Genomic DNA, 24,412 nt, shown 5'->3' on the forward strand with positions numbered 1-24,412 from the left:
AATATGGCATATAGTCTTAGAGCTCAAACATCACAATCTGGGGCTCAGGTCAGAAAGCAGACAGACTGGCTAAACCGACTGTCTGCTAGCGGCCTCGCGTCACCAAGGTCAGATACATCACATCACATAGAGCCTCTTTCACCTAGATATCATCATATAGATCATACATATTCCCCGAACTTGGAAATCCAAAAAAACTTCCAAACCCATCTAAGGGTAAAAAAATTAATTGATGTTCAACAAATAAAAAACAGCTATAATACAGATGAGCAAATGATAAAGCTCTGGTTGCTGAATATTCGATCCCTTACTTCAAAACCACTTATTGTTAATGATATGATTACATAATCATAATGTGCTGTGTATAATGTGCTATAATCTAGATGTGCTGTGTTTGACAGAAGCCTGGCTAAAACCAAACAATTATATTACTTTAAATGAGTCCACCCCCCAAGATTACTGTATAAACATGAACCTCGTCTGAAAGGCAAAGGGGGAGGAGTTGCTGTAATTTATAGTAATATCTTCAGAATTACTGAGAAGTCTAGTTTTAAATATAATTATTTTGAAGTGTTTGTGCTTAATGCAACACTATCTAGTGTAAATGATAAATCACTACTACTATAACAGGCCACCAGGGCACCATACAGACTTTATCAAAGAATTTGTTGGTGATTTTAATATACATGTAGATAACGAAAAAGATGCATTGGGTTTGGAATTTAAAGACATTCTGAACTCTATTGGAGTTAGAAAACATGTGTCAGGACCTACTCATTGTCATAATCATACTCTAGATCTAATATTATCACATGGAATAGATGTTGATGCCGTTGAAATTCTGCAGCAGAGTCATTATCTAGTCTTGTGTAAACTTAATTTAGCCAAGGCTGCAACGCCGACTCCGTGTTTCAAATATGTTAAACTATTAGACTATTCACGCTGGTCCAGCCGAGCCTGCACTTCACACCGGTCCAGCCGAGCCTGCACTTCATGCTGGCCCTGCACAAAGCCCTCATCGCTGGATCTGCCCAGCACCGAGCCCTCATCGCTAGATCTGCCATGGCCACCTGAAGGGTCTTCTCTGCCATGGCCACCTGAAGGGTCTTCTCCGCCATGACCACCTGAAGGGTCTTCTCCGCCATGACCACCTGAAGGGTCTTCTCCGCCATGACCACCTGAAGGGTCTTCTCCGCCATGACCACCTGAAGGGTCTTCTCCGCCATGGCCACATGAAGGGTCTTCTCCGCCATGGCCACCTGAAGGGTCTTCTCCGCCATGGCCACCTGAAGGGTCTTCTCCGCCATGGCCACCTGAAGGGCCTTCTCCGCCATGACCACCTGAAGGGTCTTCTCCGCCATGGCCACCTGAAGGGTCTTCTCCGCCATGACCACCTGAAGGGTCTTCTCCGCCATGGCCACCTGAAGGGTCTTCTCCGCCATGGCCACCTGAAGGGTCTTCTCCGCCATGGCCACCTGAAGGGTCTTCTCCGCCATGGCCACCTGAAGGGTCTTCCCCGCCATGGCCACCTGAAGAGTCTTCTCCGCCATGGCCACCTGAAGGGTCTTCTCCGCCATGGCCACATGAAGGGTCTTCTCCGCCATGGCCACCTGAAGGGTCTTCTCTGCCATGGCCACCCGAGGGGTCCGCACCGCCATGGCTATACTCTATACTCCTGTGATTGGGTCAGTTCTGAGGGAGTTGAGCTGTTGTGGGTGAATCAGGCTGGTGTTGATCTGAAGACAGACTCCAGATATCAGATAGCACACCCGCACAGAGCAGGCTGCTCTGTGCGGGTGTGCTCGACTAACACGTACTTGGCCGTCAGCGGAGTTTTCTGATTAACCAAGGACTAGTCCATCGGTTAACAATCCACAATATTCTGACAAGAGGTTTGTTTGTTTTTAAAAACTCTGTCCAATCAGCTTATCAGCCATTGTCTTTCTCCATCCGAACTATTATTTTTCATCGGTGGGTACCTGATCTTAAAGCAAATGACTCTGATGAAAATAAGTCTAAATATTTTTTAAGCACATCAAGACTTTTAATAACTATTCTCCTGTTTATTGGAAATGTTGAGCTAAATCCCGGGCCTGACTCAAATACTTTTTTGACAACTTTAGGCATATTGCATTTGTGGGGACTATATGCATATGTAAATTATATCAGATTTTTTACTGCTGTACCGCAATCACAGAGTATGTTTTTACCGAAAATTCATGAATATTTTCCCCATTCCAGATTTCAAACTCCGATTATCTTTACTCCTTCATCTTTTCCAATTTTACCCTCTGAAGTATCTTCTTCTGGTCCTTTAGTTAAAATAGTTAAAGTACAAAGAAAAAGATCACATCCAAGAAAAAGTCCAACTAATTTGAGTCAACTCGGTAGCACCAGAGGCTTTAAAATTTGCCATTTAAACATCCGAAGCCTTGTTCCCAAATTAGACGAATTTAAAATTTTGCTTGCGCAGTCAAAAGCACATGTAATGGCAATCTCTGAATCATGGTTAACTCCTAATATTCCGGATTCTTTTCTTTCAATTGAAAATTATGAATTGTATCGTAAAGACCGCATTAGCAAGGTCGGCGGCGGAGTGGCCTTCTATGTGAATCGGAAATATGCACATTTAATATCAAAAATTGAAACCGAAACTGAATCATTAAAATTGATCGTACATTTTACACCTCAACATGCAATCACCATTATTGTTACCTACAAACCCCCTAATGTCAGTGAAAGTTCTTATCTATCCCAGCTTACTGACATAATTAAATCTGTTACAACAAAGGAGCTTGTAATTCTGGGTGATATCAATCTCGACTGGAATGATAGCTCATCGAAATCTTTAAAAAATATTAAAACCAATAAAACTTGGACTGTATCAATTAATTAAGGATCCAACAAGAAATAAAGCTAGCGCAAGTTCTGCCAGGGAGACTCAATCATTTACGTCACTAATTGCCTTTTATGAAACATATATTTCAAAATATAGCAAAAATGGCAATTTTCATGTAAGTGCCATATATTTTCCCGTATATGCACATAAATGTGAAATATATGTAAGACGCATATATGTATACATATTGTTCTATAGAACAAGAACACTAGCAAAGGACAAAGAAAAAACACTCATTGCCCTTAAACTTTAATAATAATAATAATAATAATAATTTGTTACATTTATATAGCACTTTTCTGGGTACTCAAAGCGCTTAACATGAAAGGGGGAATCTCCTCAACCACCGCCAATGTGCAGCTCCACCTGGATGATGCGACGGCAGCCATTTTGTGCCAGAACGCCCACCACACACACACACACACACACACACACACACACACACACACACACACTCACACGTGATGCAAGAGTAGTTTGATTTCTAACATTATTCTCTCAACAGACATTTACATCGATAGTCTGGCGTTATAACTTATTTGCTTTTGGTGTACTGTGGAGTAGGTAAAACTGTTTTTAATGGCAGGCTAGCAGTTACCGTTGACTCATGCTAGCCTAGCACCGGCGAACTAAGCAACTGGAAGGACTGGATGAACATTTTTGAAAACGGTCTCCACTGATAAATAACACCCAGGCTAACTTGGAAATGAGGTCCGATGTGCAAAATCCTGAACCACCCCTTTAAGAATGTTACTTTAAAAGAAGATTGTTCTTTACTCAAATTAGTTCCTTGCTTCTTTTTTAAACTGGCATTGTAGACGATAAGTTGTAAGTTGTTGTGAATAAAAGCATCGGCTAAATGTAAGTTTATTTAGATTCATAACATTTCTGTAGATAAGCAGCAAACACATCATATCAATCAATAGCCTATTGTAAACAGGACTTAACGCGGACACAAAGAGTTTTATTACTTTTAAACCAGGAACACCAGCAACCTTCAGATGTCACTGTTGTGTCTCTATATGAAGTCAAGTCAAGTCAAGTCATTTTCATTTATATAGCGCTTTTAACAATGTAGATTGTCTCAAAGCAGCTTTACAGAGATAAATGTATAATTTAACGTAAGATTGTTTTGGCTTTATAGCGGTTCTTTAATAAAGTTATTTTCCAGCTAAAGTTAGTTTTGATTGATTCGCTTCCGTCGCAACGATCATTTGTTTTTAAATTAGGGCCGCCAAGACGACACCATTCTCTCTACACAGACTTTAAACGCGAACCTGTGAGAAACGCTGATGGCGTTCAGATGCGCATTAAGAACGGGTTCTATAGTTATGTGCGTTTGAATATATGTGTGCAGGTTTGGAATTCCCTGCAAACCAAGCCTAAACAAATTACTGGTGTTTCCTTATAGTTTTGATTCAGAATTTTATTTTATCAATTCGGGGTAGATACGCAAATTGAGTTTTCCCGACGATGCGTTATCTGTAGAGTGGGAAAGGGATCCTCCATAGGGAGAGACTAGTTGGCACTTCAGCACTGCGTTGACACCGGGTCCAGGCGAAGGGCCTTCATCAGATCTGGAAATGGCCTGGATCCGGCAGGCTGCGGGAAAACCTTGGGATAAACATAGACACTAAAATTAGCGTAGATGCCATTCTTCTCATGATGTAACAAGTACATCATGAATAAAGGGATGTGTCATGGAGAACGGGGAATGACGACACACAGCGATAATCAACTTCTCCTCCATGTTGCCGCTGACAAAGATATCAGGAGGAAGAGCGCATTGTTTACACATTCATATGTGCATTAATTAGCTAATGATTGCTTTGAAGAAATTATTAATAAAGCATTAAAAAGTCACACTTTAAATGCACTTTGCATGTTCATCATATGTGTTGAATGGGTGAACAAAACTGTATTTTAACTGTCATTGTATTAAATGTAGACTATGAAGATGTTTTTAAGTTTACACAAACGTATTGGTAATAAACATTTTCCCGGACTCAGAAATCATGGCTTATGAAAAGTGCATTTAAAGTAAGACCTTTTAAATGTCACATGATTTCAGCTCAGTAATCCTCCTCAGTTTCGCAGACAGTCGGAAACATACGTCGAAATCTTGCTTTGCCTACTTTTCACACCGATCGGCTGTCGCTCGGCGTTTTTCGCTTGATATTTGCATAAATTTGCATAAAATCTGCCCACCCTTTTTGACACTCTTGGCTGCTCTCAACGCTTTCACCTGTTCGCTGTCAATCCCACAATGCACTGCGCGAGCATGAAGCTCGACTTCCATAGGTATGAATTGAAAGCGCTTGCTCCGCTCCGTGCCAGTGGACGGCGCTATAACCCCTCCGCTTTGGTGTCTGTCTTTTGCGAGTGTGTTTAATATGTTTTTTCAACACACACACAGTATAATCATCAGTAATGCACGTGATTACATTTAGAAATAGACAAGCTTTGTTTCCAAATGCACCAAAGATATCCTTTCAATTGTATAAACCTTTATAAAACCAGCCAATATAATCACAATGACCACATCCAAAATGAAATATTTCACATATATAACAACTGCAATGCGTCTAATTTGTAAACAAAATGATTACGCACTAAATCCAGCATAAACTCCGGCACAATTTGCATATTTTTAAACTCTCAAGACAGACGTCACATCCCGAACCTCACAGCAATTAGCTGCCAACCACGTTTTTAGCTTGATATTTGCATAAAGTTGAGAACTGTCCAACCTTTTGATGCTCTCAACACATTCTCTGGTCCACTGTCAATCCCACAATGCACTGCACAAGCATGAAGCTTGACTTCCATAGGAATGAATTGAAAACGCTCGCTCCGCTCCGTGCCAGTGGACTCGCACCGTTAGGGAAGAGAGACCGCTCATGGCAGGTTAGACGAGCTGTTTCTCTCCGTCCAGCTCCCGTGAGGCTTCCATTCCTCCCTGACCTCCACGCTGAGCTCGAGAAGGCGTGGAAGAACCCGTATTCAGCCCCGCATCCACCGACATAGGCATGCAGACTATGCAAATGTCGAGGGTGTTCAGGAGCATGGGTACGTGGCGATGCATCAATCCCTGTAGTGAGGGAAGTTGGTTTTCTAGTGAGCTCATTGAGGCATGATAGCAGTGAGGGCAGTGGCCACAGGGACTGACAGTCTAGTGTGTGACCAGAAGGGGTGAAAGGTTTTGGCTTTTCTGCTTGAAACTGCCAGTATTGTGCTATGGGCCCTATTTTAACGATCTGAAAAGCAAGTATCAAGCGTGAAACGCAAGTATCAAACCCAAGTAACTTTGTGGGCGGGTCTCGGGCGGGAGTGACTCTTGCGCCCGACACAAATCTAAAATGTGTTGGTCTGAAGTAGCTTCATTATTCATAGGTGTGGTTTGGGCGTAACGTGAAATAAACCAATCAGAGCATCATCTCACATTCCCTTTAAGAGCAGGCGCGCTTGTTCCATGGCGGGTTGCTATTATAACGGCGGATTTGCCAGGAGCGGTTCACAGCCGAGGAGACCGACGCTCTCGTCAGGGCCGTAAAACACAGAGAAGTGACATTGGGGATGGAGAAACAAATTAGCTTAACAGGCGTATGATCATTTGGGTAAATGTATAAGCTAGATGTATGCTTTTATAACAAACTATCTATCTATCTATCTATCTATTGTAATAATGTATGATTTGCAAAAATGAGAACTGCTGCGTCTGTGTGTAGATGAGAGAATCAAAGTTTATACGCGTTGTGCACACGCTACATTGATTATGGCCAAGCATGCGCCCTTAAAATAGCATATGAATAACATGTGCAAGTTCATTCCCTAATTTACCGACATGTGTCTGTGGAGGGAAAAGTCCGCTGTGTGTCGGGTGCAAAATAGGAATGATACATGCGTCGGTGTACGAAGTCAATTGCGCTGGGTGCAAGATAGGGCCCATAGTCTCAGCTATTGTTTTGGCGTGCGCTCCCCTCAGCATGGCAGCGTGGGTAATTCGTGACGCAGCGCAAGCTCCATTTCGAAAGGGAACGTCTCAGGTTACGACTGTAACATGACTTGTAACCCTTGCTCTATCCCAGCTACAGAGCACCTGTCCATCTGTCTTCGGTTAGAAAAGTAGCTAGAAGTTGCTAAATTACATCACCTAATTTGCATAACTGACCATGTGCATGTAAATTGTGATGGACGCTGGAGAGAGGAATAACGTCACTGGAGAGGCAAAAGGTGAGTAAAAAACACCCTGAATATGTTTAGAACCACAAATGAACTTTCTTCTGTCGATTCTTGATTTTTTTTAACGTCACAATTCCAACCCTCCTCCTTTATCCGGGCTTGGGACCGGCAAAAGTGACCCAAAAGAGACACTCTGGCGGAGTTACTTAGTTTTTTTTTTTTTTTGGTTTGGTTTTCTAGATGGACCAAAAAGAGATAATAGAAAGAAAATAGAGATAATCTGAGAAAATGGCAACTGGTCTGGCCCTAATTCAGGTTGATTGTTTGTTTTTTCAGACCCCCCTCCACATACAGACAGGCTGTGCTGGCTCAAAGAAAGAGTGGGTCATCATCATTTTGGTCAAGGCAGGTTCAGCAACTGAGGGAGCTGACTTGAATGAGTAAGCAGCTTAAAAACTGACATGTACTGCAATCAGGGACGTGCACAGACATTTTGAGGGGCAGGGGCTCAAGTGAAATAAAGGGCACTTCTCATAATTACGTATTTTTTTTCTTTTTTTAAACAAAAAAGTATATATATTAACGCAACTCTAACTTCCTTTTTTAAAAAATTAATTTAAAAAGTTAATTAATTTTATCTTCCTCAAACTCACGCAATTGTTTCATTTTCAAAAGATGTCTACAAAATAATCAGTTCACACAGAAACCATGGTCTCCTTAGTATTCACTAGGTTTATAGAGCAGCAAAGGAAACCATTCCACAATGTGCATGTTTTGAAAACATTTTCTATGCTACTAGTTTCAAGTATATATTTATTAATTGTTTAAATACTTTTTGTTTCACAAGCAAAATAACTTTTTAGCTTCACACAACCAAGCATCAGAATACTGAACTGCCTTAATGTTTTAATCAAATACATTAATATTATTATTGCTATGCATGTACACACACAGACACATACACAATAACTGATGGTGACTGACATGGACTTAGTTTCACATTTGAGGAGCAGGGAGGACTGTATCATCAAATAAAACCTTCAAAATCCACATTTAGATGGAGTTTGTATTAAACCTACTACACTCTTAAAAATATTCTGTGGCTTAGTAAATATTACAGAAATATTGAACTTTATTAACTTAATAAACTGAAAATCTTACTTGATTGTTTGAATTAAACTTATCAAAATAATTGAGTAAAAATTCAACAAAAGCCAATGTCATGTATGTATTTGTGGTTGTATGGAATACTATTTTATAAAGGTTTAGAGGAAATAAAAAAAAAGTTAAATTACTCATAAATAAAAAGTTAATTTATAAATATTGTTATTTTCAATGTCTTTGCAGAAGTTCAAAGAACCATTCAAGACAGAGAAGAGGAGGATGAGGAAGAAGATGAGGGACACACGGTCTTCATAAATGTCACAGACATCTTTAATAAAACAGAAGAAGACTACAGTCTCCCACTTCATCAGCGATGCGCCTGCCACACCCTCAACCTGGTTACAGCGAGAGACATTGAGGGTGCTTTGACCCAGTTTTTGTGCCATGTTGGTACTGTTTGGAGCTGGTCTTAATTATTTTGCTACTGTGGTTTGAGCTGAGTTGAGTTTTAAATTAACTTACAGTTAGTCCTGCAAATGTGCCCAAGTCTAAATTGTGCATACCCAGGCAAACACATGTGCATATGCATACGTACACATACAGATGAATACACACACACTCTCGACACCTGGTTTTGTTATTATGTGGATATGTGATCACATTAGAGATACTTTAAGGTACTTTAGTGACACCAAGCAGACAATTGTCTCAACATTTCTGGGGCTTGTTGAATTGGAGGGAGGAGATGCCAGATCTATAGCCTGTGCTGTTGTGGGTTTCCTCGAGAAGTGTGGTCTAAAAAAAGAGAAACTCCTGAGGATAGGGACTGACAATGCCTCTGTCATGACGGGAATTAACAGTGGGGTCCGTAAAGTCCTGAAGGAAGAGTATGGCCTCAAAAATCTGGTTCTTATTCGCTGTGTGTGCCATTCTCTGCAGCTTGCTGTAAGTCATGCTTCCAATGACACTATCCCCAGTAGCGTGGAGTACCTGGTACGAGAGACTTATAACTGGTTTTCAGTGTCTCCAAAGCGCAGGAAGGCCTACAAGGCCATATATGAGACCATCAGCTATGGGGAAAAACCTTTACAGATTACCAAGGTCTGTGCCATAAGTTGGGTCTACATTGAACCTGCAGTTTCACACATTTTGGACCAGTGAGAGGAGCTTAGGCTGCATTTCTCAGTCACCAAGTCCAGTGAACACTGCTACATGGCTGAGGTTTTGTATTCCATGTATAGAGATCCTCAAAACATTTTGTATCTGACTTTTTTGAAGTCAGTGCTGGGTGAGGTACAGTTGGCCATCAAGGCTTTTGAGGGAGAGCAAGTAGATCCTCTTAAGCTACTTGACAGCTTGGTTAGCCTGATCAAGTCTGTGAACAGCAGGGTGCTGAATCCACTGGCAAATACTGATGTACTCAAAGGGCTAATAGATGGATACCACAGTCCCAAACCGTACCTTGGTTACCTTTTTGAGTCAAAGGCAGCTGAGCTCCACCTTGTGCCGGAGGATGAAAAAGCGGTGTGAAAGCGGTGTGTAGCCTTCACCATCTCTCTCACTAATGAGTTGAGGGTGAGACTGCCGGACAACATTGAAGCATTGCAGTCAGGCACGTGCACACATAGACATCAAAGGGGGCTTGAGCACCTGCCCTTTTTATTCCTGTAGAGAAAGTGCCCTTTTCTCTGGGGTGCTTTTCTTTTCTTTTTTTAAATAATATATATTCCTGTTTGCGTACAGCTTCCCTGTCAAACAAATATATTTATTGAAGAATAGTGTATCTAAATATCAGGTCAGGAGTTCTGAAGCGCTCCCTCTCTCTCTGTCTCCTGATTAAAACCCGATTGTATTGCTTCCGCTAAAGAAAATAGTACGCTCCGTCTCTACGGTTAGAGTCCATAGCAACGCTCTGTTTTTCATGGCAACGGTCTGTTATACTCCGCACAGCGTTCTGTTATCAAGAAATAACATTGGAATTCAACCAAGCCATGTAATCAAATAAGTTAGTAATAAAATAAGCATATATCACCACCAGGTGATATGCTTTAGTTATTTTGTTTATCCTATTTACCTGCATTGCCCTGTCAATTAGATACAAATGTGCGCATTTTAACTAGTTGACGCCTAATTTGCATACAGAACGTCCCCAGTTAATGAATTTTTTTAAAGGGTGTATGTAGTTTTGAGAACATGTATTGTGCAAAACTGTAAGTATACAACATAATTTTGCAGATAAATAAAAATTTAAGTACACTAGCTGCAGAGACTTAAGTAGGTCTAATGTTTATTATGGCTTGGAGCTTATGAAACCCCAAATTTAGAATTAGAATATTGTCTAACTGATGTCTTTTCAGTTAAAAAGAAACACAACAACGATTCTTAAAATCGGGCGCAGACAGAGATTATGTGCGACACCACTGAGATATATTGGGAATAATACGCGCGCGCTGGTATTCAGTGATATGTTTCGTTTTGAATTTGAGGTGGTAGAACGAATTAGTCGTGTGCTAACTTACCGAACTGTTAACCCCACACACTCTGTCTATATAGTTTGCTGCTGCTCGTTGCACTGATCTTTTTCACCAGCTTTCACTTTCAGCCGTGTTTACTTAAGATGACGACGAATATGATGCGTTGCAGGCGGGTGTTCCTCGCGGCCGCGGGTAGATTGCGTCATCATTGCTTGTGTAGTATTAGCCAGCTCCCAACCCAACTTGGAGAATAGATTAACGGCGATATTTTTTTTATCGCGCGATAAGAGTCTCGCGTTAACGCAGCACGTTAATGCCGATAACGGCCCACCACTATTAAATTTACTTAATTAGTTTTTAAAAGTAAATTTCACATATGGAATTAAGTACTCTACTTAACTAAGTTAATTGAAAGTAACAAAGAAAATAAGCAATTTTAACTTGGCTAGGAAATGGTTGAATATTTATTTAGTTGAAGGTTCCTTTTCAATACATTTCACACAAACAATATATCATTGAATTTACAAGAATTTACTTTGTTTTTTTATTCTTGCCTGAACTTTTTCACGTAAATTACATGAATTTTTTTTCTGTAGTATTTACTTCACCACAAAATAATTAGTGCCGCCTTAGATAATAGCTTGCAGTGTAGGCTATAGGCCTACAGTTTAATATAGCTGATGTAGCCCAAATTTATGAGGCTATAAAAGCTGTTAATTGAACTGTATACGTTTGTCTAATCAATGTACTATTTCATATCACAGGCGATCAAAGACAGATTTGCATCTGTCTTGGACAGCAAGGATGCTCTTATGGCTGCTGCCACAATGCCCAAATTCAAGCTCCGCTGGCTCAAAGATGAGAAGAGAAGAGATGCTGTTAAAACCATGCTAATTACTGAGTGTCGTGCCCGGATTCCTGAAGAGCCACTGATGAGATAAGCAGTTCAGAGCCCTGCCACCTCCAGTCACAATGACTTTTTTGAATTTGAAGAGGAGTTTTCCTACACCGCAGAGACTGAAGTCATGGAGTACTTAAAATTGCCCGGATCTGACTGGGAGGTTCTCTCCAGGTTCCCCAGGATTAAGGAAATTGCAAAGCAGTACAACACTCCAATACCGTCAAGTGCACCGGTCGAAAGGCTTTTCAGCCTGGGCAGTGTTGATCTGACCCCAAGGAGGAACAGGCTGTCAGATAAAAGATTCGAAAGACTTTTACTTATGCAATACAATCGTTATTTCGAAGAATAGAGAGAAAAAATGAATTGAATGGAACTTTTTGTTGCACTTTCTGTTTTCACTGTTGCACTGTTACACTTTTGTTGCACTTTTCTTTTTTTTTTTGCATTGTGATAATTGCAACACACAATAATTCATTAATAGGTTCAAGAGTTTGTGACTTGGTATGTTACCGCCTCTGGAAGCCACATCTCCAGGAGGCAGAGGAGAGCGAGCTAAGGGGAAAATAATGTTTTTGGGATGACGCAAATTTTCTGTTTATTTAATTAATTGCATTTTCTGTTTTCTTTTTATGGGCTTAAGTATATTTTAAATTAAGATTTTATTTTATGAGATAAAGTGACCTTTATTTTTATATTTTTCATTGACCGCTTTATTTATTTTTTTTGCCATGAACCTAATAAAAAGCTGGTTTTGTTCTCAGGAATAGAGTTTTGTTCTCATGTTTCCCAAAGCCTGTGTTTTGAAACTTGTGTGTTGACCCCATTTTAAAATGACCCAACCATAGCCTCCTTTATCCTGTTGTTTGTGGATTTTACAGTGAGGCATATTTCTTTGTGCAGACGGGGATATTGTTCTTTCATATGGTTTTACATGCCATTTTGTATACATTTATACAATAAACACTATGCAGACAGGTGATGATAGGGCTATGATGTTTGTCCATGTATCTACACAGTAAATTAAGAAACGGGAAAGTAAAGTAATAAGTAGTGAAGTTACTTTTCAAACGCAGTAACTAGTAAAGTAATCTCATTACAATTTACAGAAGTAACTAGTAACTAATTACTTTTTTTGAGTAACTACCCCAACACTGCTTAAAAATACTGCATGTTTGACCAGCTTACAACATAACAGCACATCAATAAATGATACTGATCATTTACTAATGGTTTGTTCATCATTTGTTCATGATTAACCATTGTTTATTGAGATAATGATACTAAAACAATTTTTCCATAAATACTTCAATGACATGTGATAAATAATGTATCAGCAAGGTTGTCAACAATAAACTACAAAAGATGGTGGCTTCGTGCTTCCCACATAGGTGCTGTTTTATGTTAATAATGTTTTTAATACTGACTATCATTGTATATTGATAACTACCTGCGTTGTTTTATTTTAATGTACATTTTCTCTGAAATTTACACTAGAGTAAATTCGTTGTGCTACACAATGACAATAAAGTACTTGGATTTATGAATGTAGTCATGTTTTATAAATGATTAGTTCATTAACGCCTTCTTAAAACTATGGTCTGGGTGAATACTCGATTCTGATTGGCTGCAGGGTGTCCATTAAAAAGTGATAGAGGACACCTAGTAAATAAACCGTCAGGCGTAACCAGGGAAACCAAGTTATTGTTTGTAAAAACTTTAGATTTCGATTGTAAATCTAATTAAAATATAAACTAATGTTTTAAAAATGTGTTATTTGGCAAGTGACCATGGTATAAGCGGGTTAATGCCCTTCTAGGACTGTCCGACGCACAGCGAAGTCCATATATATATCCATATAGTCTGGTATAAAGAGAAGAGACGTAGGCTTACTGACAGATACAATAAAAACAGGATTATGATAGCCTTTATGATTTGTCTGATTTCTTCAAGTGTTCATATTTACCATGTTTACTATGGTGATGGTTAGCATGCATAGTTTTTTGCATCGGGCATAAATATTTCTACCTTATATCATCATGTTAGCTGACAGAATTATCTGGAGCAAACCCAGGCATGCGCAGAAAGACGTTCACTCAAAGTAATCGGATCAGCTCGTTTACATGGTGTAATCTTTCGTTTGATCAGTTCATGAAAAGGTTTATCCACCCCCTTCAATCCGACTGAAATTTCAATCGGTTTGAGCATTTTTATTCCGATTGGACTTTTAAACTGGTTATAATCGGGAATACAAGTAAGGGATAATCCACGGCTAGCCATGCATTAAAGGATTTTAATGCACGACGTAGAGGCAAAGAACCACCCGACAATCTTGAGGATCAGACAAGCTTGAGGAATGAGGAAATAATGAGGAAATAATGAGGAAAGCACATTCAGAAGTGTTACTTGACACAACTATTTATACAATTTTAAGAATGTTAACCAATCACCAAACTTAACAATTTGTTCCACATTTTTTTCACTTGTAGCATTCATAAAATTGTCCTCCAATAATGTATGGAATGAATGAAATATTTCATTCTCAGAGTTGAGGACTGTATGTTTTACTTTACGGCATTACTGATAACTAAAGAAAGAGAGAGTAGAAATCCTAATAAAACTAATAAATAAAACTCCATAGCAGCTTTCATTAGCCAAGAACACTGTTGTCATCCTTTACATACAGCAACTCAAAACTGTTCACACTTGTTTCTAATGATGTGATTAAACCAACTGTATGAAATAAGCCAGCTCAGAGTGAACACATGTGCACTGAATGATGATTTATTAGATGGAAACAATCTGAGGGAGAGGAGGAAGAGAATGGGAGTAGGATGAGTATGCGGAAGCAAGGCGTGGGGAATGTTGTCAGGGCAGGATTCGACACACTAGAGGGGTTTCCCCTTCACTGGCAAGAGACGACATTGTCTGTGATGTTGAGTCAAGTCAAGTCAGCTTTATTTATATAGCGCTTATTACAACGCAGAGTGTTTCAGAGCAGCTTTACCGAGAGAACAGGAAAATAATGCAAAACAGTTCAGGATTTTCGACATCGGACCTCATTTTCAAGTGAGCCTGGTTGTTATTCATCAGCAGAGACAGTTTTCAAAAAAATTCATCCAGTCCTTACTTTTGGATAGTTCGCCTATGCTAGGCTAGCGCGAGTCAACGGTGCACGCGTTAGCCTGCCATTAAAAACAGTTTTACCCACTCCACAGTAAGCCAAAAGCAAATAAATTATAACGCCAGACTATCGATGTAAATGTCTGTTGAGAGAATAATGTTAGAAATCAAACTACCCTTTCATCACATTGTCAGCGGCAGGTAAAACACTTGCGTGATTGTTATGTGGACCGGCTCTCTCGGTTTCCTAGGTAACCAAATATAAAACTCAGAACTTCACAAAAATTGGTGAGCATATGTGACATACCATCATTAACAAGCATGCAAAATTTTATGGAGATCGGACAATAGTTGGCGCTATAACTGTTAAAAGGCTTTAAAACCATATATTTCCTATGGTAAACTGCCTGTATTGGCTATAAATGGTCTTTTCTGATTTTTTTTGCATAATTGCTAGATTAATTTACTTTGTTATAATATAGTTTTTCTGTAACTGCATGCTCTCTGTAGTGTCTCATGAAGGATCTTTGCCAGAAGAGTATCTCTGAATGTGGTTTGAAGATTTGGTTTTGTGTGTAAGAGAAAGTGGGTGATGGTTTCGAGAAAGAGGGAGGGATTCCCAAAACAAGGAAAAACATTCCTTTTGGGCGTGTTTTGAGTCAGTTTTTGGGCTATAAATGTGTCTGGGACCTGGCAACCTTGAAGCTGTTTGACAGAAGCTGCACTCCTGAAGGACTGAAGCACAGCTCCAGCGACGCCACCAAAGACCCATTGAGCTTTCTAGACCTGCGACATCAGGATGTCTGATTTACGTAAGTTCATTTTAATAGTTAATACTCTACATTTTTGTTAATATATGTATTTTGTGTATTTATTTACTTCTAAAATATTCCCAAGCACTCTCTGACAGTGCGATCTCTGTATAGAAGTGACGGAAGTTAATCAATCAAAACTAACTTTAGCTGGACAATAACTGTATTCTAGAGCTGCTGTAAAGCCTAAACAATCTCTGTTACTGTAATTTCCTATTATCTCTGTAAAGCTGCTTTGGAACAATCTACATTGTTAGAAGCGCTGTATAAATGAAGATGACTTGACTTGGCTTGACTATAGAATAGGTGATTGTTGTCATTTCAGAAAAATAAATATGACACCTTAAATTAACAGACAATCCCACCAGGATTTTAGTATAGTTAGGCTTACTTCCCAGAACTGTCTTACACGACTGTGTTCCCAAACAGCAGGCATTTATATACAACATTTCTTTTCTTAGTGATATTTAGTGCCAGTTTATCAGGAAGTGAAGATTTTGTTCTCTTCGACTCTATGCTATATTCCAATTTTGCGCATAAGTTAAATTCGCACCTTTGGATGTAAGCATAGCTACTGACTCTGAGTATATAGGCTACAGGTCAGGTAGGCTACTGTACATTTTAAATGTTATAAATTATTATTTCATGTGTTTACAATTCAGCAATTAGGCTATATCTTTGTTTATTGTTGAAATTTTGTTTTTTATTTTTATTTTACAGTTTACTATAATATTATCAGAGATTGCATTCACTCTAAATATTTTTTATTTTCTGAAGACAAATTGTAAATATATGATATGAATGGGAATATACTTTAAAAAAAAGTTACTCGTAAGAATTTCAAGGGGTGCCAACAATTGTGGCCAACGTGCATCGGGGAAAAACATTTATTTCATAAGGTGATCCACTACACACTCCCACCGCTGGACAGAGAATATCTCCACACCCGAAAAGCTCCACTTTTCACAACTTCTTGACATCTCCATGCACAGCAAACACAAGCAGATTCAACAGATTACGAAGATGCACAATATCACATTTGCTTTTATTTTTAAAAGCCTTTTGAACAACTAGAGCCACTCTGTTTAGAGTTTTGAGAAGGCAAAACAAACCCTGGATTAAGACTTAATCACACCACATACAGAACTGACAGCTTCCATAGTTCAGTAAAAATATGTTTTTATCTTAATGATGTTCTCACATAAATGAGGTAAATTAATATAAAAAAATGTTTTTTAAATGTCTGTCTATATGCACTGCATTTATGCTAATTTGTTTTATTTTCAGCTGATGATGAACTACTCGACTTTTACACACCAAAAAATGTCTATGAAGATGACACCTTTGCCTCTGAAGCAGGACTTGGACAAGCTCGTACTGAACACAGTACACTTGAGGCAGAAGCCAGAGACCACAACACCACTTTCTGGAAAGGTTTGAGAAGTGATGTTCTAACATTAGATGAAATGCCAAATGAATGCCAAAAAAAAAAGTTTTTTAAGTGTCTGTCTATATTTAAATGTCTGTTATAACAGGCAGATGAACAAAGAGAAAAGGTGATCTGATTGTGTTGTTTTCACATGATCATCATTTGACCTGAATCACAAATCTCGTATATAGCCTAATCTCTGAGTTAGATGTATATTGTTGATTACAGCATCACTGTGATTCTACAGTATAAGATCAAGCTTTTTCAAAATAATCCAAAGGATTTCTTAAAAGTTGTTCTGATAAAAAAAAAATCTTCTAAAATCATCTTTCTTTCAGGCACACACAGACATCAATAATCAGCGTATGAATCTCAGCAATAGTGTCAAACAGCATTTTCAGATCAACTCTGAACATTAGAAAACAAGCGACTAAAAAGTCACTTAAAAACAGCAGAAATAAAAGAAAATATTAAGAATAAAGGAATAACCAAGACAATGAAACTCATTATGTATTCATGCAACAATGCATGATGGGAGACATGAATGGGTTTTGATTGGTGGTACCCAGAATGCACTGCAACATGCTTTAGGCTATAATTGTCACCATTGTTGAGATTCACAGGCTGATATCTGTGTTTCTAAATAAATTTATATCAGAAACACCAATTAAGGCAATCCAGGTAGAGCTAGGAGAAATGCCCTCAGACCTGAGAAAAGATAAACTTATGGTGTCGTCTATGTGGATGTGGTAATTGAAATCCTACAAATAGTGTTATTAATGAATGTTGGGAATATAATTCTTTTCAAGGTAATGGATTTGGATGGGTAATAAAGGCTAAAGCAGAGGAATTAAGATTAGAGAATCTTCATTTTATCTCTCCTACCCCTATTAGTAGTATCCCCTTATGGATGTTTCCAAAAACTGAGGTAGATTTAAACATAATGGAATTAAAGAAAGAATGGAAAGAGTGTGAGAAAGGACACATGGCAAGTCAGTACATAAGAAGGGAATATTTTAATTATTTAGATATTTATAAAGATGGATCATAAAACGAAGAAGAAAGGGTAGGCATAGGCATTTACATACCAACACTAAATGTAAGTATTGGGAAAAGATTATCTGATCAGTTGTCAGTTTACACAGCAGAGATGATTGCGAATGCTTCGGATAGATGTGAGATTCTGTTGGGTGCCTGCTCATGTAAACATAAAAGGAATGAGAGAGCAGATAAAATAGCAAAGAAATCAAGCAATGTTATAAACGTTCCATATGGTAAAGGAGAAGCTATGACAACTTATTAAAGGTTCAAAGATGAAGAAATGGCAGGAGAGGTGGGACATGGATAATAGTGGAAGGAAATTTTATAGTATACAGAAATCTATCAATACACAGGGTGTGATCAGAAGGAACAGAAGGGAGGAGATAGTTTTAACCAGACTGAGGTTTGACCACACAGGGTTAAATAAACACATTGGCTATGTTAGGTAAAATTCAATCAGATGACTGTTTGGACTGTAAAATTACAGAAAATGCAGAGCATATACTGTTATATTGTAATAAATATAGAGAAGAGATTATTAAATTAAAAGAAAAGATAAGTCAGGCAGGAGGAAAATGTAACCTTGAGGAAACAACAGGAGAAGGGGTAGAGGATACACAGAATGATGTTGTGGAATATCTGAAGAGTACAGGGGTATATTATAAAATATATGGATATACATATATATATGTAATATTAAAATAGTTATATAGGAAAGTTTTTTATTTAAATTTTTTAAGTAAAATAGATCATTGAAACATTACCCATATTGCATACTCCGGTACAGTAGGTGGCGGTATGCACCTGATAAGTCGTGGATGCAATCCGCCATTAAACTAAAAGAAGAATAATAATTTATATTAGAACAATTTTTAAGAAATACAAGGTGTATATTATGCTGTACAAGGACAGTGCTGCCATAATCAATAAAGTAAACCTAACACAGAGATAAGACTCTAAATGAGTTCAATGATTCAGGTCAAATGATTATTATGTGAAAACATAACCAAAACCCAAAGGAGAGACGTTCAAGCTGGCCAATCAGATAATTACATCTCCCCCCACCGCACTATAGATGTGACACTTCATCGACCCCGAGGTACACACATCTACAGGCCTTGAACACTATCAGCCAAAATGTAGGGATCAAATCCTTTCTCTTGCTGTTCTTGCCATAACAAACAGCCAGAACAAAAACATTAAAAGATTAAGAGTCGAACTGCCCAACTAAATCAAACACCGATCTCCATAATGGTAACATCAAACTTTATTATTTACATCTAAACCTCTATTAACTCTCAGTAAAATCTTCTGTAGACGTCCGTCAGAAATAAAGTCAGTCTGGGCTGCGTTTCCCGATAACGATTGATCTTAGCGCTTAAGAGCGTTTTCTACGAGTCATTTTACGAACATTCGTTATTGTTCCATGTGCATTTCCCAAAAATGCACTTAACACAGTCGCACGTAGCCGTGCTTTATAAATTTTGATTTCCGTTTCTTCTTCTACTTGTGTGAATGTAAATTCAACTCGAATAACATAAAAAGTCCTTTAATTTCTTCTTGAGCAAGTTTAAAAACATAGGTTAACTGGAAATGTTGCACTGTAAAAACACTGTCTTGCCCCAATCTTGCATAAAACAAATTCTAACGGTCCTTGCCGGAAATTACATCAGCATCATTTTCGATATTTATATGAAACCTTAATTATTTAAGTAGAATTAATTATCAGTTTCTTTATCAACAATTGCTTATCTCACATCAAAATAAATAGCCTAATTGTCTTCACCTGATGTGCATTTGCTATTAGGAGAAAAATGTAAATAAGCACATACCTAGGGGTGGAGACACTACCAAAATGGCTGAAACCAAAAAACAAAGAAAAGACATCTTTCAAAAAGAGGAAATTAATATTATTTTAGAGGAGGTGGAGCTACAAAAACATATCATTTTCAGCAGGTTTTAAGGGCAGTCATACAAATAAAGAAAAACAAAAAATCTTGGACGATATTGCTACAAAACTTACTGCAACAAGGGGCATTAAAAGATCAGGGAAGGAGGTCAGGAAGAAGTGGCAGGACTATTCAAGCCTAGCTAAAAGAAAAAGGGCACTGCAGAGAACAACAATTCATAAAACAGGTGGAGGGCCTAATGACGCCCCCATTCTTACAGCAGAAGAAGAAAAGGCACTGTCAATTCTTGGAACAACTGCCTCAGATGGGATTTGTGGTGGTATTGACCTCCGTGGAGGAGTAGGGTTGCGTCAACCTGAACCTGAGCAAGGTCTATCATGTTCACAAGAGCAATCAGGTTCACCTCCTATTGACAGACACCTACCATCTCCCAGTCCTCCCAACAGTCCATCCATGCCCCAGCCTCTATCTTCAATTGTTGAGGCTACAGCCACAACACCTCAGCGATTTGAGAATGTCTGTGGTTGTAGTCAGGACTTAGTACAGCTGGAGCGAGAGAAACTACATGTTCTAAAAGACATCAGACAATGTCTTAAAGAGGCCAGTAAGATGAGCAACAGCTTTCAGAAGCAAATCATTGAACTCAAGAAGGCCAAGCTGGCTTTGGAAGAGAGGAGACTTTCACTGGAGGAGATGAGATTTGCAAGGCCCTCCATTCCAGTGCCCATTATCTTGCCAGATGTGTCAGGTAACATTGTTCAATGTTGTTTAATCATGAATAATTATATGTTTTAATATAATGTGTTGTGCAACATGAAATATTATTTTCCATATGTACACTCATCATATTTTGCAATGTCTTTTGCAGATCCTGGGGAACAAACTACAAACTTGAATCCATAAAAACTGTTTACATTCAACGTTTTGATGTTTGTTAATCCACTCAAAGCCTAAGGCTCAATGAAATACTATAAAGCAGAAGAACTCTTATTATAAGTGTTTCAAATTTAAATGGCTACTTGTAATACCTTTTTTAAAATATATACATATATATGCATGCAAGCCCTATGGGCTAGTTTCACAGACAGGGCCAGGATTAGGCCATACTTCAATTAGATTTAAGTAATTTTTTTATAAATGTGCCATAGAAAAAAAACATTACTGGTGTCCATCTTGAGACAAAACAAAGGCACTGATATATTTTAAGATCAGTCAGTGCAAGTGTTCTTCATTTGAAAAAGCTCAGACTTACATTTTAGTCTGGACTAGGCTTAAGCCTTGTCTGTGAAAAGAGGGGTATATATTTTACTACAGCTTGAGTCTTGATGGTGTGTGTGGCAATATAGTATTAGGGCCTATCTATTAGCCTATCCATATAGGTGCAGATGTTAAAAATGTTTAATGTGCACGTTCTTTATCAGCACTGCTGTATATAAATGGACTCTCCATATATATTTATAAAAGCACAACCTTTGACCATGATGAACATAATAAGAGAATAAATTCAGGGAAGAGGTAATTAATGTAATTTGTAAAATCAGTGATTCAGTTTCTTCAAGTGGGGCCTTCTGCAATTAGTGAAATAGATGACAATCAGTGTGTGACATGTCAATATTATCACAGCCTGAAAAACTTTAATCATATGGTTCCTGTGAGCAATTTTAGGACAGTATATAAAAACCATGGCTGCACTACAGCGAGTTTTCCAGCTGAGAGTGAGGCAAAGAGAAAGGCGAAGACAAAGACAGAGACGACCACGGAGTACACTATGCATGTACTATAAATGCCTTCATTAGGCAGCATCAAAGTCCTCTGGATATGCTTGATGATATGGCTGTCATTGACAGATACCGTCTGCCACGAGGAGAAATAGTCCAGCTGCTCAGTGTCATTAGGCCTCAGCTGATGCGTGCTACAAAGAGAAATTTTGCCTTGTCCCCTGATGTGCAACTCTTAGCTGCTCTGAGATACTATGCAACTGGCAATTTACTTCAGGTGCTTGGAGATGGAGTTGGACTAAGTAAAGTATCTGTGTCCAGAGCTGTATAAGCAGTCACCTATGCTATTTTGTGAGGCAGATTTCAATGAGGCTCACCGTGTTGCCCGAAGTATTGTGGAGCGCACTTTAGGGAGGTGGAAGCTACGCTTTCGGGCTATTCACAAGTCCAGTGGTGGTCTTCTCTTTGTGCCACAAAAGTGCTGTGCTGTAATAACAGTAACAGCTATGTTGCACAACATTGCAGTGCGGGCAAGAGTGCCCTTGGACATCAGGGAGGAAGATGAAGAGGTGGAGGAAGAGAATGAAGTTGAGATGCGACTTCATGATGATCAACCAAGACATGTTCAATACATGGCTGGGTTTCATGCACGCCAGTCGCCAGCAGGTCATTGACACATTTTTTTGAGTTCCTCCTTCATTTGTGTCATCTTTATAGCACATTAAATATTTTTTGTTAAATACAACATTTGTAGTACCCTTGAAATGTCCATATACAACAGTGTACTTTATTTATTTATTTCATTCTAACAATTATTCATGTTCAGTTATGCCATTTTTATTTTATTACTTTATTCGTTATTATTTCTATATTGAATTGTGTAATGAGTAGAAAATATAAATGAATAAAAATATACGCAAAATACAGCATTTTCAGATCAACTCTGAACATTAGAAAACAAGCGACTAAAAAGTCACTTAAAAACAGCAGAAATAAAAGAAAATATTAAGAATAAAGGAATTACCAAGACAATGAAACTCATTATGTATTCATGCAACAATGCATGATGGGAGACATGAATGGGTTTTGATTGGTGGTACCCAGAATGCACTGCAACATGCTTTAGGCTATAATTGTCACCATTGTTGAGATTCACAGGCTGATATCTGTGTTTCTAAATACATTTATATCAGAAACACCAATTAAGGCAATCCAGGTAGAGCTAGGAGAAATGCCCTCAGACCTGAGAAAAGATAAACTTATGGTGTCGTCTATGTGGATGTGGTAATTGAAATCCTACAAATAGTGTTATTAATGAATGTTGGGAATATAATTCTTTTCAAGGTAATGGATTTGGATGGGTAATAAAGGCTAAAGCAGAGGAATTAAGATTAGAGAATCTTCATTTTATCTCTCCTACCCCTATTAGTAGTATCCCCTTATGGATGTTTCCAAAAACTGAGGTAGATTTAAACATAATGGAATTAAAGAAAGAATGGAAAGAGTGTGAGAAAGGACACATGGCAAGTCAGTACATAAGAAGGTGAATACTTTAATTATTTAGATATTTATATAGATGGATCATAAGACGAAGAAGAAAGGGTAGACATAGGCATTTACATACCAACACTAGGGCTGTCACTTTTGTGAAAAAATCCTGTTCGATTTTTGAGACATAAGTGTTCATTGAATCGATTGTAAAATCGATTTTCCATGTCTAAAGACGTTTCCATTTTAAACGCCAAATATGGGCAAATCCATGGACAACTAACAGGCATTAGGACGAACGTAAAGACGGCGCTTGAGATGCGCACAAGTCAGCAATACTTCTGATGATTTATTGGCGTGAAGTTTCGTGCACAATGACAAACAGGAGTGCAACATTCTCGAAAGCTGAGTGGACTGCCATAACATCAATGAAAAACATTACTGCAGTCTTCAACATGTGTTTACGATTAGAAATGTCAAACAAATTTCGCCTACGTAGGCAATTGTAGACCGTAGCCCGAATCTGTATCTGTATGCATGAGACTGTCTGAATACTGGCAGAATTCACATTTTTATAGTAAAAAGAGACACATTATGCAGAAGTATATTTTGCTGTTATGTGTGTTTGTCAGAGCCTGCAGTTGCTGTGTGACGCGCGTTCGCTGCGGGCGTATCGTGACGAGCTGGACGCACTCCGAGAAAAGACGATTCCCTATTTTCGTTTTTGAAACTTGTGTTGGGTGGTCCGATCGATTGTGCAATCGATTTTCGAACGTAAAGTGACAGCCCTAACCAACACTAAATATAAGTATTGGGAAAAGATTATCCGATCAGTTGTCAGTTTACACAGCAGAGATGATGGCGATTACTGTAGGGTTACAGTGGGTGGAGGAAGTAAAACCAGATGGTTAGTTGTGTTGACAAAGTTTATTTAGATTGCGAATGCTTCGGATAGATGTGAGATTCTGTTGGGTACCTGCTCATGGAAACATAAAAGGAATGAGAGAGCAGATAAAATAGCAACAAAAAAAAATCAACAAGAACGAACAATGTTATAAACGTTCCATATGGTAAAGGAGAAGCTATGACAACTTATTAATGGATAATAGTGGAAGGAAATATAATAGTATACAGAAATCTATCAATACACAGGGTGTGATCAGAAGGAACAGAAGGGAGGAGATAGTTTTAACCAGACTGAGGTTTGACCACACAGGGTTAAATAAACACATTGGCTATGTTAGGTAAAATTCAATCAGATGACTGTTTGGACTGTAAAATTACAGAAAATGCAGAGCATATACTGTTACATTGTAAGAAATATAGAGAAGAGA

This window comes from Abramis brama, assembly GCF_963993115.1.
Source record: "Abramis brama genome assembly, chromosome: 1".
Taxonomy (NCBI): domain Eukaryota; kingdom Metazoa; phylum Chordata; class Actinopteri; order Cypriniformes; family Leuciscidae; genus Abramis; species Abramis brama.